Below are 18,228 nucleotides of genomic sequence, written 5' to 3'. Positions count from 1 at the left end.
GAATACGTCCCTAGAGTTGATCACTACTTCCCTAGCTCATAGGCCAATACCTCTCATAAATTCCAAAACAGAAAACTATAATTATTATTACTTAATGAAAAATGGAGCTATGAATCTTGAAATCCCAGTTAGCTAGTAATATTCTGAGATCATAGGTTAAGAGATGATAGAGCAACTTTTTTCTTCATGCCCCCAAACTGATGACTAGTACCCAAAGATGGAAAAGCAGTGTTAAGTCCCACATACTAAGAAAAAATTCTGTCAACTGAAAATATACACCCGTCTAGAGCTTAAGAGAGAAGTGAAATGTAATCATCAGCCATACCTATCATCCCATCTGCCACCTTCCAGTATGTACGTATATACTGGTTAGCCAAAAAGTCCATTTAGTTTTTTCCCATAAAATAAGAGATATATTTTTTATTTTCACCAATAACTTTACTGATTTGAATATTTGGAGTATGTTAACTATCTTCCATGTGGCAGAACATATATTGTTTTCAATTAATGTCTTGATTTGATCACTATCCAACTTCAACTGGTCTACCCAACCATGGAGCATCGTCCAAAGAAATCTCCACCATGAAATTTCACAAACTACTGTTGACAAGTTTGATCAGTCACGCACCTTCTCCATACACTGCACAAGTCTTTTCTTTTGTATTTCAGTTGCATTTTTACCTCTCTTGAAGTAATAAAGCATAATAAGCCAAAAATGTTGCGTATCTTCTTCCATCTTCACTATTAAAATGGCTGCACAAAATTCACCAATTTTGATGTTTTTTTAAATGCATGCTTTTATGACAGCTGTCACAATACAATCTAGAAAAAATTATTTCCAGTGAAGTTAAAGACAACTAAGTGCTACTAGAGCCATCTTACAGAAAAAAACAAACGAACATTTTGGCCAACCCAATAGTGTATGTATGTATATGTACAATACATATAAGAGGACACAAGACATAAAAAGTAACTTATCAAATAGGAAAGAAGAACAATAGAAGTACGGAGTCTACATCCTAATGAAGAGTAAAGAAAGCAAGTCTCTAAGAGAATGGGAATGCAGATAAAAAGCCTGAAAAGATCCTCTCCAGCTCCAGCAGCTGACCAGCTGATTTACCTTTTGTGTCTATCTAAATGGGGGAGAAGGGAAATGAGGAGAGAAGACAGAATAAAAAAAGGGAGCAATGGGTGAGGGGCAGACTATTGCTTGGCCTACAAATGATGCATGAGGTTCCCAGGGCGGTGAAGTGGACGCCACTGAAAGTAGCTGGGCTTGAGTCATCCTGTTGATGATCTAACCGATCTAACCAACCTCACTGTAAAAGGCTTTGGGTTGTACAAACTGTGCATCCAGGAAAGATGCAACTTCATGCACTTAAAGCAAAGAGTAAAGTAAGGATGCCAGTAATTATTAGCCTGAGAAGAAGCAACAACAATGTGAGTAATTAAGTAAGCAATTATTTCTTTCCTTTTATCCCCCCTCCCAGCCCCAACACACTGGAAGAACTAGATCTCTTCCAAGAAATAAACCAGTCCACCTCCCCAGGTGGGTGAGAGGGGAAATTAGGGGATCAAAGAATACACCATGCCATTCCCATGTCAACTCCACTAATTTCGGTTGTCACTAAGGAAGGGAAGAGGTATGATTTAAATCAGATAGGAATGACAAAAGAGTACATGGTCTTCTAATAACTGAAAATGTCTTTGTGAAAAATTTTCTTTCAGAAAGAAAAACTAGTTTCAATGTAACACATTTTGGTGCAGTAATTAGAGAAAAAAAACTGTCTTATACAATATTTGCATTGAGCTATTCAATTTATTGACTAGAGTGTTATAGACAAATGGTTATCAAACACTTTTGGTCTTAAACACCTTGATCCTCTTAAAATACACTGAGGACCTCAAAGAGTTCTTATGTGGGTTGTATCTATCAATATTTAGAACACTGAAATTAAGAATTTAAATTTTTTTTATCCACTCAGTACACTTACACAATGGAGTTCTACGCAGCAGTAAAAAACAAGGAACTCCTACTTTTCAAAACAGCATGGATGGATCTGGAGAATATTATGATAAGTCAAAGACAAATACCACATGAGCTCACTTATATGTGGAATCTAATGAACAAAATAACTAACAAAATAGAAAGAGAAGCATAAATACACAGAACAGGCTGACAGCTGTCAGAGTGAAGGGGGGCAGGGAATAGATAAAAGACGGTGAAAGGATTAGCCAATGAACATTTATGCCTGACTCATGAATATGGACCAAGATGTGAGTGTTGACTGAGGGAGGGGAGGGAGTGGGGCTGAGTGGAAGTGGACAAAGGGAGAAAAAGCAGAGACAACTGTAACAGCATGAACAATAAAAAACATTTAAAAATAAAATTTAAATTTATTAATTCATTTAAAATAACAAAAAAAAATCTTAAAAAAAAAAAAAAAAAGGCCGGCCTAGTGATATAAGAGTTGTATTGTTTTACAAATATCTTTAGATTCTGGTGGAGAAGAAAACAGCTTGCATTCTCCTATGCATTTCTGCATTCAATCTGTTGGGATATGTTGCCTTGGTTGAAGTTAAAGAAGAAAAACTGGCCTCACACAGTCTTGTAGTTCGAAAGACTGATACTTTAGTAGGGTTGGTTTTGTTTCTGTTTTTTTAAGCTAACTGGGTATTTGTTGATGCTACATCATAATTCTACATGTTATATTTTTTTAGAGGCAAGTTGCAGTGTAGAATCTGAAGCCATATAAATGAGTCTTCCATACTCCCTGTTACATTACAATCATTGGTGTCTCCTGAACTCTACCTGCTCCTTTTACCCATGTATGATTCTGTAATATCATGCTTTGGTCTTCTGGAAAATAGTGCTTCACTGAGTTATGCAGATTTTCCACATGTTTATACATTTCATGGTACAGCAACAACAACAAAATTCCATTTGTTAATATCATCATTGATCTCATCCCAAAAAAGGCTTTAAGTATTGAGAACTTGGCACACTTGTGGTTTAATAGAAAAACAAAACTGCTATTATGTATAATACAAGGTTTTCAAAATTCTAATACTTGCTTTCAAGCTCGAATTTTATCACCGGCATCAATACAAGTCCGCTGTTGTCTTTGAAGTGACAGGCTCACTTTGATCATGTGAGACAATGTCTTCCAAATATCACCTAATCTGAATAAACATAATTTCTATGAAGTAATTCTTTTAAGTAAGAAAAGGTATCCTATGAAAAAAGCAGCTACTTTAGCTCTCTTTGATATGCAGCAAAGTGCTTTCTGAGTATTTCTCATTTCTTCCATATTAAAAAGACTTGAGAAGGAAAAAATGTACTCAATGGTTCTGACTTAATGCAATTAATAATTTTTACTACTTCCTCAAGCACATTTTTAATTAAAACTGGCATTAGGTCTGGTCACAATGCCAGCATAGATAAATGCAGTACTTGGAACCGCCCACAACCACATCAAAATTATAACTAAACTACAGAACAACCATTATTCAGAACGGCCTAAAATCTAGTTGAACAAAAGTCCTACAACTAAGAACACAAGGAAGAAGCCATATCGAGACTGGTAAGAGGAGCAGGCTGGGCTCATACCCACATATGGTAATTAAAAATAGGGACAGTATCTCGGCTGTGGTGGTCCCCCATAAGGAGCGAGTTGTCCCAGCCTCACACCCAGCCCCCAAGACCAGGGTCCAGTGACAAGAAGAGAAGTCCCTGTAACTTCTGGCTGTAAAAACCAGTTGGAACTGTGGCTGAGTGAGATGGAGGGCTTCCGGAATCCCAGTCAGTTCCTCTTAACTGTCCCACACACGGACTTCCTCGGACTCACTCCCTCTAAGCCAGTGGTTCTCAACCTGTGGGTCACAACCCCTTTGGAGGCCGAACGACCCTTTCACAGGGGTCGCCTAAGACCATTGGAAAACACATATATAATTACATATTGTTTTTGTTATTAATCGCTATGTTTTAGTTATGGTTGGGGGTCACCACAACACGAGGAACTGTATTAAAGCATCCCGGCATAAGCAAGGTTGAGAACCACTGCTCTAAGCTCCAGCACCTTAACAGCAGCTCGAAAGGCACCAGGAACATGCAGAGAAGAACTGAATCATCTGGCTCTGGGATGAGAGTTGGAGGGGCAGCTTTCTCCCAGACAAAAGTGTTGGTAGAAGCCACTGTTCTTTTGCTGAGCCCTCCCCCAACAGAACTGGCAGGCAGGCAACATCAACCCAACACTGTTTGCCCCACCCTTGCGATAACCAACGCACTTCCAGCAGCTTCTCTGTACCAACGGCCTACCTCACCTCATGCTGGTGGTTTCCCAAAAAATCTCTCAAAGGTCCACAAACCCCAAATAAGCAGCATCTGGCCTCCGTTTGCCCTGTACCTCTTTCTAAGTGGCCTCAAGTCCATCACTAGCAGCAGTCACAACATCAGTTTGCAGTTTGGCCTCTCCTGGGCCATCTGTGGATCATTCTGTAGCTCATGCCAGGTGGCCCTGGGCAGGGGACAGGCAGTGGCTGATCTTGGCCTTTACCTCCCCAGAGGCCTCAGAGCCAGCACAACTTCAGAGCAGGTCGAAGCACCATCCAACCACCTCCACAAGCGACACCCTCAAGGGTGGCTCATAAGAAACCAAAGCCACTGAAATGAGATCTGCTTCCTGGGGTAGGCTCCAGCACAGAAGCTCCTCCACTATAGTCGTAGCTGGTCCTTGCAGCAAATCAGCCTACGAGTAAATCCCTATCATTAATATGTCAACAGTAATCAAGGCTCAACTACAACAGGAGGGTGCATACAGCCTACACAGGATTGGAGATCAGCTGGGGCACCCAGCTCTGGTGACCCAGGATGCTGTGCCACTGGGCCCTGTAGGACACTTTTTAACTAAAGCCACTCTACCATGACTGGGTGATATAGCAGCTCTACTAATATACAGAAACACAGGTAGCCAAAATGAGGAGACAAAGAACATATCCCAAATGAAAGAATAGAACTAAACTCCAGAAAAAGAACTAAATAAAATGAGCCCTGGCAAGTGTGGCTCGGTTGGTTGGAGCATCGTCCCAAAAACCGAGAGGTATTGGGTTCGATTCCCAGTCAGGTCACATGCCTAGGTTGCAGGCTCAGTTTCTGGTTGGGTTGCATATGAGAGTCAACCAATCAATGTTTGTCTCTCATATTGATGTTTCTCTCCCCCCTCCCCCACCCTCTCTTTATGAGCTTGTCCTTGGGTGAGCATTAAAAATAATAATAAATAAATAAATTGTAAAGGGTCTGGTTAGTCTTAAAAAAGGAACTAAATAAAATGGAGACAAGCAATCTACCAGATACAGTTCAAAACACTAAAAATAAGAATGCTCAATGAACTTAAGAAAAGAGTAAATGAGCTCAGTGAGAATTTCAACAAAGACACTGCAATAATAAAAATGGACATAGGAAACATAAAAAAGAACCAGTCAGAAATTAAGACTATAATAATGTAAATGAAGAATACATTACAAGGAATCAACAGTAGAGTGGATGAAATGGAAGATCAAATCAGCTATTTGGAAAAGAAGGAAGCAGAAAATGAGAAACAGAAAAGAAAAATAATCAAAAAAAGAAACCAAAGATAGGTTAAGGAGCCTCTGGACAACGTCAAGCGTACTAACATTATGTCGTGGGGAAACCTGAAGGAGCAGAGAAAGAGCAAAAAATTGAAAACCTATTTGAAAAAATATTGATGAAAATCTATCCTACCTTGGTGTAGGAAATACATAGAAGTCCAAGAAGCACAGAGAGACCCAAACAAGTTGGACCCAAAGGGGACCACACCAAGACATATCATAATTAAAATGCCAAAGGTTAAAGATAAAAAAAAAAAAACCTTTAAAGCAGCAAGAGAAAAGCAGAGAGATAATCTTTAAAGCAGCAAGAGAAAAGCAGAGAGTTACCTACAAAGAAGTTCCCATAAGACTATCAGTGAATTTCTCAAAAGAAGCTTTGCAGGCAAGAATGGACTGGTAAGATGTATTCAAAGGGATGAAACGCAAGGACCTACAACCTAGATTAGTTTATCCAGCAAAGCTATCATTCAGGATAAAAGCGCTTCCTAGAGAAGGTAAAGCTAAAGGAGTTCATCACCACCAAGCTATTATTACAGAAAATGTTAAAGGGACTTATTTAAGAAAAAGAAGATCAAAACCATGAACATTAAAAAGGTAACAAATTCATGATCATCAACAACTGAATCTAAAACAAAAACAAACATTAAGCAAACAATCAGAATAGGAACAGAATCATAGATATGGAGATCATTTGGAGGGTTATCAGCTGGGAGGGGGGCAGGAGAGAATGGGGAAATGGTGCAGGGATTAGAAAGCATAATTGGTAGGAACAAAAAAGACAGGGGGATGTTAAGAATAATATAGGAAATGGAGAAACCAAAGAACTTATATGCACAACCCATGGACATGAACTAAGTGTGGGGGTGGGGGGCATTGCTGGAGGGAAGAGGGCTACCAGGTGGAGGGTGGCAAAGGGGGAAAATATTGGAACAGCTCTAATAGCATAATCAATAAAATATTCTTTAAAAATGACAATAAATACATGTCTATCAACAATTATTTTCAATGCAAATAAATTAAATGCTGCACTCAAATGACATAAGGTATTTGATTGGATAACAACAAAACTGTCTACAAGAGATTCACTTCAGTTTGAAAGACACATACAGAGTGAAAAGAGATTGAAAAACATATTTCATGAAAATGGAAATAAACAAATAAACAAAAAGCTGGGGTAGCAATACTTATGCCAAACAAAACAGATTTAAAACAAAGGTTATGCCCTGGCCAGTGTGGCTCAGTGGTTAGAGCATCATCGCATAACTGAAAGGTTGTGGGTTCAATTCCCAGTCAATACTGGGTCTGGGTGCATATGGAGGCAACTGATTGATGCCTCTCTCACACCAATGTTTCTCTCTCTCTAGAAAAGCAAATGAATATGTCCTCAGGTGAGGATTCAATAAGTAACTATTAAAAAGGCTATAACAAGACATAAAGAAGGACCCATAAGTTCTACTTCTGACTATTTATCTGAGGAAACCAAAAACACTGAATTGAAAAGACATATGCCAACCCTATGTTCACTGCAGCATTATTTACAACAGCCGAGATATGGAAGCAACCTAAATGCCCACTAATATATGGATGGATAAACATAAAGTGATACACACACAAAATGGACTGTGGCTCAGCCATAAAAAAGAATGAAATCTTCCCATGAGCAACAACATGGACAGACCTAAGAGGGTATTGTGCTAAGGGAAATAAGTCAGAGGAAGACAAATGCCATATGATTTCACTTACATGTAGAATCTAATGAACAAAATAAGTAAACAAGCAGACCAGAAACAGATTCATAGATATAAAGAACATTTCCTGGTTGCCAGATGGGATGGCAGTTGGGGGACTGGGTGAAAAGGTAAAGGGAATAAGTACAAATTGGTAATTACAAAATAGTCACGAGGATGGATATAAAGTAGAGCATAGGGAATATAGTCAATAATACTGTAATAACTATGAATGGTGCCAGATGGGTACTAGATTTACCAGCATGATCACTTCATAAGTTATATAATGCCTAATCAAGGGTCATACCTGAAACTAATATAATATTGTCAACTGTAATTGAAAAAAATTATTTTTTTAAAAACTAGCATCTGTTGTTTTCTTTTACTGTGAGTGAAACGTGAGGAACATCATGATACTAACTAGTACCACCTGGTGCCACTGCCTTGCTGTATGTGAACGCACCAGTAGTTTTATCCACCATTGCTTTTCTCCATCAATGTAAATTCCAATCCAGTGGGAAAAAAAGCAAATAGCATCATAATATTTTTATGAAAATAGTTTTGACCCTACAGGCCACTTGAAATCATCTGAGGCACCCTTAGGGGTCCACAGATGACACTTTGAGAACCATCACAATATACACACTCTGAGTACATGTACAAATACAAGGAAATCTTACATTTCTTTGTGACTTCACACTCTTTATAGTCTAGCATTTTACCTGAAAACAGAGGTCCAAGTTGCTCTCAGAATCTGTTACTCTCAGAAGCAGATCGTATTTTTCTATAAAACCATGATTTCAATTCCTTAAAGCTTTAAGAAAAAGACTAGTAGACTTTTAAAGTGTTAACATAAACAGAGACACACAACACATTTTAGCATTTCATGAAATTTGAGTTTGCTCAGTCTCTAATGTTGATTCATTGTCATATTTTTTGAAAGTTCTGCCTTTCACTCTGGCATATAGTTGCAACTGTGAGCACATTTAAAAATTTCAATAATTTATGACAGCGTCCCAGACCAAGCGTCTCTGGCATCAGCCCAGGACTGCTAATATCATCTTCTTTTATTTATTGCACCACTTCAAAACTGTCTTTTCTTTCACACATTTATATGTTTTTCAACTCTGTATTTTTTATTAATATATTTTATGCCTAAAATGCTAGCCTATGTTTCTGTTTTGTATAATGACATAACAAGTTATTTGCTTGTACCACTACCATCACAGATGGGATAGTTGAATGCTCTTAAATATTTCTATTTGCAATTGTCACAAATCTAATCGTAATTGTAGCATATCTAAAAAATAGCATATTTTCCCCACCTTCTAAGTTTTATAGAAAACTATTCCCCTTCACTTGCTGGCAGACTTACCTAAAATGTTTATCTTTCTATGGAAAACATCCATTATTGTGAATTCATTTTTTAATAGAAAAACAAAGCTGCTATTATATATGAGGCTTTGGAGACTTGAATAATCAAAAACACTTCTTGCACAGTACAAAACAAAAATTTATAATATCTTTGCTAACAGGAAGATGATCCCTATGTGGGCAAAGTAAATGCAGACCAAAATTGACCATTTTAATCTTGTTCCAAAACCAGATTTTCCTGCCACCTCAAAGTTAAACATCCTAGGCTTCTAAAGTGTAACTTAAAATATTTTTAATTCATTTCTAATAAAATCAAACCTCAATTTTCTTAAGATTATTTTTCCAACTTTTCACTCTACATTAAGTCCTTGAAATCATACAGGTATATGTTAAAACATATTTACGAAAGTGAAATTCTAAAATTTTTAGGTCTTTCTACTAGCTTTAAGATCATCTCCAATAGTTCATACTGAAAGGTATATAAAATCTGATTATTTGGAAACGGCAGAAAGTTAATGCATTACCACTAAGATAAAACATAGTTTAGGCATCTAAAATTCCAAGTCACAATTCACAAAGCAATTGAATTCAACCTTTAGAATTGAATCTGTACAATTCTACTCTGAAATTAACCTGAAAAGATAACTCTATGAAGAAGCAAAAGAACAGTTTCCATCAACTTAATATTTTACAAATGGAGCTATCAACAATTCCACTAGAGAAAGAAAGAGCTGCCTGAAAACACAGAACAAGGCCCTTCCGACGTCAAGATGGTGAATTCCAACCACAAATTTACCATCTTTCCTACTCAGGATAACATTGAAATGACCCCAAAATAAAAAATATTAAAAACTTGAATACATGCTTACAGTAGAGAAAAAATGCCATCCAAACATCAGGAAACATGGAAAAACTTTTCAGAAAATATTAAGATAAAATAGTAGAAAAAGCCTATGTATATCACCATATACTATACTCACAGGCAAAAAAGAGCCCAGCTTAGAAAAATGGGCATGTTGCTATCAGAGGTCCTAAAAACTCCAAACTCAGAGAAGCAGAGATCCAGTAAAAGAGTGGGACGTAGAATATAATATTTAATATTCAACAATAATTTATTAAGTGCTATGAACTGTTTCTAAAATGGCTTCCAAAGATCCTCCCCGCCCTGTGTTCACTCTCTCATGTAATCTTTCCCCTTGTGAGTTGGCTGGACCTAGGACTTCGCTGTAATAAACACAAATACTCAAAAGTGTTGGGTGCCGTTTCTGAGATTAGGCTATAAAAGACCGTGACTCACTCTCTCCCTCTCCTTTCCCCTCCCCCCACTGTTTCCACCCTCACATCTCCCTCCTGACTCTGACCCTCCTATTTCCTGTTACAAAAATCTTGGGATTACACTGGACCTACCTGGGTAATCCAGGATTTTCTCCCTATCTTGAGATCCTTAATTCAATCGCATGGGATCCCTTTTGCCCTGTAAGGTGACATATTAGGACAGGGATAGGGAGGCATTATTCTGTCTTCCCCACTCAACCTTCAGTGCTCCACATGACCTGGCCCTATTTCCTGTCTGAACGCTCACTCCACCACTCCTGCTCACTCACCACATTCTGGCTGTTTCAGGCTTTTCCTGTGTCTCGGATATACCAAAGTCTTTCCTAATTTAGGGACTTTGTACCTGAGTTGCTTCTGTCTAGAACATTCTGCCTCCAGATCTTTAAGGCCAATTCCTTGTCTCTCAGGTTTCAATTTAAATGTTACCTGGTACGTTCTGGGGCTGTGATGCACAGCATGGTGACTACAGTTAACAGTACAGTACTGTGTTATATACTTGAAAATTGCTAAGAGTGTAGATCTTAAATATTCTCACCACAAAAAAATGTAATTATGTCAGATGATGGATGTGTTAACTAAACTTATGTAATGGTCATCATTTTGCAATATATACATGTATGAAATCAAATAAAAAGTATTACCTCATCAAAGATGTCTTCCATAATCCTATATTATTGTTTCTCACATCACCATATTTTATTGCTTTTATAGTATTTATCACTATCAGAAATTATATTGCTTATGTACTTGTTAATTTTTTTAATGTAAGTTCTGTGAGAAAAGATGGCACTAGTCTCTCATGTTTACGTCTATGTGCCCAGAGCCTAGAATAATTCAAGAGATTTAGTACCTACTCAAGTATTTGTCGAATAACTAAATCAGGTAAAATAAAAAGTACTTGGAGTTTAATTGCTTACAGAGGGAAAAGGAAATACCTAAGATGAGTCCTGTGTTTCCACGAGCAAGAACTGGAGGACAACGCCATCATTTACTGAATGAGAGAATTTGAGAGAGAAGGACCAAATTCAGAGGGGAGATCATGGCTTTGGTTTTAGGTGCATTCAGTGTGAAGTCCTGTGAAACACCTAAATGGACAAGTAGAAAAGGCAGTTGGCTATTCTGCTTTTTCAAGAAGGATCGAAACTGAAGATAAAAGGTCTGAAGAGTTAGGGAGTGCAAACGGTAACTGCAGTGACTTGAAGGGAACAAAGTTACCCCCCACGCCAGGACAACAGGCCTCTCGCTAAGGATCTCCTTCATCCCTCTCCCGAAGAGCAGAGGGAACACAAAAAATGCCTGGTGCAAAGCTCAATTCTCACTTCATGGACGTGAAAGGCTCGGGATGCTGGAACATCACGACCATCTTCAGTCAGCAGACGGCAGTTCTGTGCGGTGGCTGTGCCACTGCCCTCTGTCAGCCCACAGGAGGAAAGGCAAGGCTGGCAGAGGTTGCTCCTTCAGAAGGAAGCAGCCCTAAAGGCACCCCAAATCAAGATAGGGAACCATCGCCATGAGTACATTTTGGATTAAGAAGGAAAATCACCTGGGAGAGAGGACTGAAGACAGTGTGTAAGAGAAGAGGACAGAGGATAAAGCCAGTGCACCTCGGACATTAACGGTGGGAAGAGAGGAACCTGTGGGAGAGCACCCAGAGGGGGAAGGGAACTGGAGGATTTTGGTGCCACTGAGACCTAGGGAAAACTATTTTTAAGGATATTTGTCCAGAGGAAAAAAGAAAGGAATTCCAAAACTGAACTAGCACCCCCTCACATAGCATATCTGGCTGTCTGCCCTTGGCCTCACTTGGTGGGAACCGCTGGGTAATTAAGTGGAGTGTTGCAACAAGCAGCCCTACCCAGGGGAAGACAGAGAAGGGTCACCAGGCAGTTACAGGCTTCCATGACAACCCTGGCAGGGTGAGGGAGGGCAGTGAGGAATGGTTCAACACAATTAACAGCATTTTCAAAACCCTTGCCCTACAGGGTGATTCTGCTCCTTCCCACTAATATCTATGACTCCAAATGAACAGAGATCACAGTGCCCAGCTGCAGAGGCTAGAGGAAAGGAAACACCAGGGAACAAAAATGAGGCATGAGATAGCTGCTTAACACCCCCCTCCCAAAGGTACCTGCATCCAGATCCCCAGAACCTGTGACTGTGTTACCTTACATGGTAAAGGCACGATGCAAATGTGGTTAAGTTAAAGATCTTAAGATGGGAACACTATCCTGGATTATTCAGGTACGTTCAATGACATCACAAGGATCCATATAAGAGGGATGCAGGAAAATGACATGACACAGGAAGGCTACATGATGATGAAAAAAATGATGTGAAGGAAGCCACAAGCCAAGGAATGAGGACAGCTTTGAGAAGCTAGCTAAGGCAATGCATTCTCCCCACGAGGGTGGGAGAAATCAGCTATGTGGACACCTTCATCTTAGGTCAGTGAGACTTCTGACCTCCAGATTCTAAGAATACGTTTGGGTTTTTTAAGCAAACAAGATTGCTGTAATTTGGAGTAGGAAAGTACTATAGGGCAGAGATTAAAGAAGCTTAGGAACTGTATCAGTGCAACAGACTGCCGCCCCAAATATGTACTTAGAACAATATTCTAAGTTTTTCAAAAATCTTCCTGTCCCCACCTCTCAACTTGACTGAAGGGATGACCTCTTCCAGACCATCCACCTAAGGAAGCCACAACTCACCGTGCCTAGAAGGGAGACTTGACCAAACTGACCATCTGTGCTTGTCAAACTAGACACACATTATTTATCAATAAAAAAATCACTGAATAAATGGGAAAAATCAAAGAAGAGTAACAGGTAAGAAAGTAACTGGAAGACATGATACTCCATGGATTACGTTAAAAATGAGCCCCTTGCATGCAGACCAAATGACTTTCATCTCAGAAATTGTGTAGGAAGCTATTATCATCAGTTCATCATATCAAACCCAAAAGAACATGGGCATGACAGCTTCCAAAAACTATTTTGGTGAGTACTGACTCCTTTCAGATCAATGTGAACAGCCAGGAACCTACCAAGGAATCACACACTAAAACACTGCATCCATCACTGTGGCTCTCCTCTGAAAGATAACCATTACCCAGGTTACTTTTCTATCTTTATATGAAAATATATAGATTCTGATTTTATAATTCATATATGAATGTTTCAATAGCAAGTGCTCATGCTCAATTTTGCTTATTTTTGAGCGTCATGATAATGGTAGCAACTGTAAGCAGTCTTCTGACACTTGGTTTTTTTCTCCCTCAACACTTATATTTTGAAGATTACCCATTTTAGTGCTTATCCTATAGATCACTGTTTTCACTGCTGCATAATAATTTTATTGAACAAAAAGCCCACAAATTATTTATCAAATTTCCTGTCAATATGTATCTGAATTATTCCCAGTTTTTCTATTAAGAACTCTGCTTCCATAAACATTCGTGTAAAAGTTTCCTAGTACACATATGTATGAGGCTCTCTACGCTATTCTTATAAGAACTGCTGGATCATGGGGTATAATTATTCTTGACTTGTTAATTGAATATCAGATTGTTTTTGGCAGTATCTATTTATACTCCAATAGCAAAATGTAAAAGTTGATCCACATACTAACCAATACTTGGTATTAACAGATTCCTTCACTTTTGCCAATCTAGTGTGTCTAAAAGACTAGCTAGCTCATTGTGGGATTAGTAATTTGCATCTCATGCTTACAAATGAGATTATATGTTCTAGATTTATTGGTCCTATGAGTTTCTGGTGATTTTCTTACACTTTTGTAGGTTTTCTTTATATTCAAAAACTAAACCTTTGGTGATTTTAAGTATGATTACCTTCTCCCAATTTATGGCTTGTCTTTTATTTATGGGATACTTTGATGAACAAAAGTTCTTAGTTTTTTTTTTGTTTTTTTTTTTCAGATTTAATGTGTTTTATTGATTAAATTATTACATTTGTGCCAATTTCCCTTCCCTCTGCTCCCCTCCACCCGGTGGCCCCCCTCCCTCCAGTTGTCCCCCCCTTTTAGATTATGTCCATTAGTTGTGCATACAGTTCCTCCCAACCTCTCTCCGTCTATTCCATTCCCTCCTACCTTGATCCCCAATTCCTATATCATCTCCCTCCCTTTCCCCATTCCCCCTCCCTGTTGACCTCCCCCCAATATGCTTCCCGTACCCACAGTTCCTTTTCCACTCTCGTTGCCTGTTTAGTTTGCCTTTGTTTCATCTCCCTAGCTTCTGTTTTTTTTTTTAAACCAGTCCCTTTAACATCTCATATAACAGTGGTTTGGACCTAATGAACTCTTTCAGTTTTATTTTGTCCTGGAAACACTTTCTCTGTCCTTCTATTCTGAATGACAATTTCGCTGGATAGAGTATTCGTGGTTGTAGGTTTTGGATTTTCATTACTTTGAATATTTCTTGCCAGTCTCTTCTTGCCTGTAGGGTTTCCCTTGAGAAGTCAGCTGATAGTCTAATTGGGACCCCTTTGTACATAATTCTTTTCTTCTCTCTTGCTGCTTTTAAGATTCTCTCTTTATCTTTAATTTTTGACATTTTGATTATAATGTGTCTTGGAGTGGTTCTCCCTGGGTCCAGTCTCTTGGGAACTCTCCTTGCTTCCTGGACCTGCAGGTCTATTCCCTTCCCCAAGTCTGGGAAGTTCTCCTTTATTATATTTTCACTAAATTTTTCAAGTTCTAGTTCATCTTCCTCATTCTCTGGCAAACCAATGATTCTTATGTTGGGCCTTTTATAGCTGTCCCAGAGGTTTCTGATCCTTTCATTGTTACTTCCCATTTCCTCTCGCTGCATTGGTTGACTGCTTGTTCCTTCTCCATATTCCAGTTTGTTGAAATGAACTCTGGATTTTATTTCCTTTCCTTCTGTCTCGTATGCTGTTTTGTTCCTTTCGTTATGAAAGTTTTTCGCTTCTTTCATATCTTTTTCCTGCTCTTTTGTGAATTCTATAAGCCACCTGATAACAATGGCCCAGAACTGAGCCTCTGACAGGTTTCTTATCTGTTCATCTGTCAGGTTCTCTATCTGCTGCCTGGTGAGTTGTGTTACCGGTATTTCTATAGTTGCCTGCCTCATTTTGACAGATGCGTTTTGTTTTCTTGGGCTGGCTGTCGGGGGCAGTGCCTGTGTACGCGTCACAAATTAGCGACCGGCGCCTGCCTGTCCGCGACCTATTTCGCAGCCCTGTGGTGCTTTCTTTGGGGGCGGGGGTCCAAGATGGATTCACACAGTTATTCAGCTAGGAGACCGGGATCCCGCCGCTCTCCCCAGCTCCGGAGTCGCGCACCGCCAGGGGCTTGGCCGCCGGGACTCCTCGCCGGGGTCGCGCACCGCCAGGGGCTTGCGCAGCCGGGATTCCTCGCCGCCCGCTGCTCAGGCTGCGACCGCAAACAGCACTGCCCTCTTTAACTCTTACCTGCCCAAATGGCACCGCTGGTTTATAACTTCATATGTTGGACTTCCGTGTAGTTTTATTTTCTGGAATTTCTAGTTATCCTTTGTTTTGAAGTAGTTGTATTCCTCTATAGTTGTAGAGGGAGACCTAGCGTGTCCGTCTAAGCCTCCATCTTGGCCGGAAGTCAAGTTCTTAGTTTTAAAGTAGTCAAAATTTTCACACTACCTTTATGGCAAATAGAATGATGCTCTCTCATCTCATCTTCCAAAATTTTTGAAGTTTTACTTTTCACATTTAGATCTATAAGCACTGAAAATTGATTTTCACTATGAAGTGATATAGGGATGCAAATTCCTTCTTCTTTACACAGATAAACTATTTTGTCAGTTTCTTTTCCACGGTCCTGTAGCAGTTCACACTTGCAGGTCTGTAATTTGGAGCTCTCCCATCCTTTTTTCTACTTTACAATACTTGGCCATCTTCATAATGAAGACTTCATAATAAATCTTAATATCTGGTAGGAAAAGCATACCCCCAACCTTATCATGCAGCTCCCATTGTCACTTTGCTGATCTATATAAACTGAAGCTGTAAACATGTTGGGGTGAGGCAGCACCTGTACGATGGTGAGTCTACCCATTCATGAATATGGTATCACTTGCCACTTACTTTTGTCTTCTCTAAATTATTTCAGTAAGGACTCATCGTGTGCATAAATCTTAAATATTTTTTCTTATAATTTTTCAGTTATAATTTTTCTTAGATCACTTAAATTTTTTGCTGCAATTGTAAACAGGGTAAAAATTTTTATTTATTTATTTATTTTGTTGGTTGCTGGAGACAACAAACTCAACTGATTTTTGTATAGACCCTGCATTCAGCCAACCAGTGCTTAGCTCTCTATTAATCAGTCTGTATATTTTTGGGGGGTTGGCTCTGCAGAGACAATCATATCACTGGTGAATGATGACAGTTTAGTTTCTTCCCTCCAGTTCTTCCTTCTCCCTTCTTTTATCTTGTCTTACAGCTCTGGTTAGTATCTCCATCAGACGATTTTTTAAAGTGGTGACAGGAGGGATTTTGTATTTGTTCCTGATTTTAATTTTTATAGACCTTAATAGCTATCTGCAAGAAAGTTTCCTCTCACTCCTCTCATTTCTATTTTCTAAGAGTATCTTTATTTCATTTATAAATGAAGGTTAAGGTGCTATCAATTTTTACTTTCATACATCTATGAAAACACTTAAATGCACTAGTTGCATTTATGTATCTTTCTAATGTTATGTCCAATCAGTCATAGTATATTATCTCTTAGTTTCACTGCTGCTTTCCATTTGCTTACACTGTTACTTCTGTTTTCATGAAGTGAAGTTGGCCTCACTTGTACTGACATTGTCTGGACGGATACCAAGGCATATCAAGTCCCATGGAATGAGAGAGGCTTACTCTCTTTGCTTTCGGAAAGAATTCAAAGAAGATTGGAACTACCTGTTCCCTGATAGTTCAGTAAACTACAACAATAAAGCCATCTGAACCTGGTAGTTTCTTTATCTAATTTCAACTTCCTAGTTCTTCCTGACAAATCTGTAAATCATGTTTTTCTATAAACTCTTATATTTCACCTAACTTTTCATATTAATTGCCCTAAAGTTATTATATAACCATGATACATAGTAAATACAAATAATTATAAATATCTCTCTACCTTCTTGTCACTTTCTTCAGATATAAAGTTCACTAATTCTGTTCAGCTGTATCTAATTTGCAATTTAAGCCATTAAATCCACTGAGGTTTTTATTTCAATAATAACATTTTAGAAGTTCCATTTTCCACCCAACTCTGTGTGTTCACTCCCAATAATCTCTAACTAAAGCTCATCTTTTATATCTTTACTCATTTCCTCCCTTTTTGTTTCTGACTCAGGTAACCAGCTCAGAAATGTGTTCTCTGATGTCATTATATAATAGTTATGTAATAATAACTTAATTACTCTGAGTTGATTTAAATCCTTTCAGTATTCTACAGTGGCTCCAAAAGATACATTAAACACAAAATTTCTGAGAATATCACATTACATGCAAAAGTATAAATTCTTAAGTGTCTAGTAGGTGTCCAGTAATGTACCCTATCAGCATCGAAGATACAGAAGCATCCATCATAAGACAATCTTAGGGTCTATCAGTTGAAGGGGTTGATATTAAGCAATTAATAGCAGTTGTTCTAACTTTTTAGCCAATCTTCTTTTAAAAAATAACCATATGTGAACCAAAGAAAATGGACATCAATGAAGTTAACGAAAACAAGAAGCAGGAAAGTAAGAAAAATTTTGTATATATCACCTCTAAGTTTTCTTCCTTTTCAACTTTTAATCTCAGAACCTATGCTGTGGAAAAAGACTATTTTCCTTAGAGTTTTATATTTTAATAGCTGAAGAAAAAACTGCTGGTTAGGCTTAGTGGCAAGATGTGAAGGAGGCCAAAATTGTGGAACTGATGGCATTTCAAGTGAGGACAGAGATTTTTTAAAGTATAGGTATGTCACCTCACTGGAAAGAGAAATTAACTTGCTGGGTCTTGTAGATATACTAAAACTTTTTAACAGTTATGTTGTTAAAAGATTATGCTGGGGTCAAATATTTTAAGCATACCATATTTTAAGTTAGGCAGGTGGTTGGTGTATTTTATGGAATCCTCAGATAAATAAATCATTGTACATATTCTGTGTAAATCTGGAT

General features: G+C 38.4%; 1 protein-coding gene and 1 pseudogene across 3 annotated transcripts in view; one reads left to right on the top strand and one right to left on the bottom strand.

Annotated features, from left to right (window-relative positions):
• The window catches only part of MPP7 (MAGUK p55 scaffold protein 7), a 293,758-nt gene that overhangs the window by 130,527 nt on the left and 145,003 nt on the right, over positions 1-18,228 (bottom strand). The window lies entirely within an intron of this gene.
• Positions 7,297-11,541, top strand: LOC150019742 (small ribosomal subunit protein eS27 pseudogene; annotated as a pseudogene).

Source organism: Furipterus horrens, unplaced genomic scaffold (assembly GCF_987537825.1).
Source record: "Furipterus horrens unplaced genomic scaffold, mFurHor1.1.pri manual_scaffold_2, whole genome shotgun sequence".
Classification (NCBI taxonomy): domain Eukaryota; kingdom Metazoa; phylum Chordata; class Mammalia; order Chiroptera; family Furipteridae; genus Furipterus; species Furipterus horrens.
The sequence above is the reverse complement of the archived record's forward strand: the minus strand, read 5'-3'. Positions and strand labels throughout refer to the sequence as shown.